Below are 2,877 nucleotides of genomic sequence, written 5' to 3'. Positions count from 1 at the left end.
CTTCCTCTCCCTCTCCATCTCTGCTGCCTCCCTTTTTACCTCCTCCAAAAGCTCCTGGGTCTTCAATCTCTCTTTCTGAACTGCTTCCTGCAACACAGCACTCCTTGTTAGCATTGTAATCATCGACGGACGCACACACAATGTAATTGAGGAAAGGTCAAAGAGTTCGTATAACTAACCGCCACAGTGAGCTCCGCGGGCCGTGCACGAGGTGTTATCTCAGGATCAGAGCTACTTAGGTGCCTCTTGATCTGCGGGAGAGTCTTGGGACAACGTATCAGTCCATCACCAATGGCTTGAGAGCCATGGGACCTCCCGCCACCAGATATCATCACCATCTCGGTATCAAAAGGATCCTGGCTCAGGTTAAAGTCCTCCCCTTTCCTCGTCTTCCCCTCATCTCGGTACTACACAAGCTTGTGGTGGGAGGAGATGTTGGTGAAGCTCTCTGGATGATCTAGGTCAGACTCCATGAATGCCTTGGACTTCTTGTACGGGGCCATATGGGCTATGCCATAGAGGTCGAACAGACTTGGCACAGGCTTCTTGTGGTACTGCGCCTAAGAGAGAGGAACAAAATATTAATTAAGGGCTCAAGCTAGCATGAAGAATGATATTGCTATGTAAATAGGTCATTTTGGAGCTAAGAAAGGTTATTATGTCATTTTCGAGGAAAAGAAGGCAAGTTTAGGTCATTTTCGAGGTAACCAAGATTATTATGCCATTTTTGACCAAAGTATGCTAATTATGTCATTATTGAGCTATCCAAGGTAGTTATGCTATTTTTTAGCTAACTATAACATATTTAGGCATTCTATAGAGCTATCTAAGGTTATTATGTCATTTTAGAGCTAATTATGTCATGAAAGAACTGGCTAAGATTAGTTTAGGTCGTTATTGAGCTATCGAAGGTAGTTATGCCATTTTTAACTAACTAAAGCATATTAAGTCATTTTATAGAGCTATCTAAAGGTTATTATGTCATTTTAGAGCTAAATATGTCATAAATGAACTATCCAAGGTAGTTATGCCTTTTTTAACTAACTAAGCATATTAAGTCATTTTGGAAAGGATAAATGCTACCATGAAAAATGAAATTGCATGAATCATTTAGAAAACCACATACCCAGTTATCCCCGTACTCAAACAGGTTGGAACTCCCTTGATGGTGTGGCACACCTTCCATTTGGTCGCACTTATCCTTGGCCCTTTGGTGTTCGACTAGCCATTGGGGAGAGCACCACATACCACCAACGCCTCCCAACAATCCATCTTATCGACACACCATCTCGGGGGCACCTAAGTGAGTCAAGAGAAATTTCAGCGCTATGAATCAAATCAAGGAAACTAAGTTCAAGGCCTTAAGAATAGGTATAATTACCGCCAAGTACTTCTCCCTACTCAGAAACTTGCCGCGACACTTCTTCTTGGCCCACCTAATACCCTTCGAGGCGTAGTGGTCTCGAACGGCCTGCACTCGAGCCTCGTGCCGTAAGTTGTGAAGTAGGCGCTTGCACTCGGCTTTGATAACCATAGCCGCTGCCTCCTGTTCTCCCTCTGAAACCCTGTAGAAGGTCTGCAATCAAAGAAGACAACAATGATTAGTACAATCACTAGCTAGGTAGTGTTCATTTTTAATTCTGTAAAGGAGAAATTACCCAAAACCGACGGAACACAATGTCAGCCACCGTCTCGCACGTGACACCGGCGACCATCTCCCCCGGAGGGGCTGGGGCAACAGAGTACAACTCCCAGCTCAATGCTAGTTGTGGAACCTGACCCTCACCGAGCGTCGTGACCCACCTAGGGAAGTGCTGCCGACAAAGCGTGCCAAGGACCTGGTTTGGCCTGCGGACACCACGGTCATGGGGGTATACCCAACCCCTGCAGTATGACAAGGACAATGCATTAGATATTAATTTAAAGGAACATGAAGGCAAAAGGTTAAAAAAATATTAAATGCACTTACTTCAACCCTTTAGGCGCAATCAACCACCTCTGGTCGGGGTTCTTTGGCACGGGCGGGAGCTTTGTACAACCACGCTTGTAGACCTTCTTTGCCTTCTCAACCAGCTTGTCGTCGCTGTAACTATCATCTGAAAAGGTGTCCTCGCTACCATCCTCCGGGCCACTAGCCTCTGGAGTCTCGTGGGAAGAAGACGGCGGGACCGGAGTCTTCTGGGACGAAGACCCAGTGACCGAAGTCTTCTGGGACGAAGACCCCATGACCGGAGTCTTCTGGGATGAAGACTTTGGGACTGAACTCACGTGGGGCGAAGGATCGGCGACCCGAGTCTAGTGGGGCGAAGGATCAGCGACCGGAGGTTCATGGACCGGAGTCCGATACGGGTCCACGTTAGGCGAAGCAGTCCTGTGGTCGGGTGAATCAGCTGAGGGTGGCGGCGAGGAAGGCGTAGCGGCCTTCCTACCTCTCCCGCTGCCACGTCCACCTCTACCATCCTTCTTCGTCCTTACCCGACCTCCCAGCCGAAGAAGAAGCGCCCGCCGCAGTTGTCTGCATACTGTCTAGCAGCGCTCTCCGGAGGGGCTGGGGTGGAATAATGGAACCACCCCTCCCAGCAGCGCTCGCAGGAGGCTCAGGGCACTTTGGACCCTTGCCCACCATCCTGTCAACACCTGCAATGACAAAAAGTAAACGAAATTAGTACAACATAAAAAATTGGATACATGACATGAACATAATAATATGCATATAATTTAAGTGTATCATCATCATGAACATAATAAAAATACACCCGATCAACACAAATATATATGATGTTTTTGTATCATCATCATGTCCGGGGTCGATCGGGGTGTCAGGTGTCAGGGTGTCGGGGGTCGGGTCGGGGAGGGGGGTCGGGGTGTCGATTGTCG

This window comes from Triticum dicoccoides, chromosome 2B (assembly GCF_002162155.2).
Source record: "Triticum dicoccoides isolate Atlit2015 ecotype Zavitan chromosome 2B, WEW_v2.0, whole genome shotgun sequence".
Lineage (NCBI taxonomy): Eukaryota > Viridiplantae > Streptophyta > Magnoliopsida > Poales > Poaceae > Triticum > Triticum dicoccoides.
The sequence above is the reverse complement of the archived record's forward strand: the minus strand, read 5'-3'. Positions refer to the sequence as shown.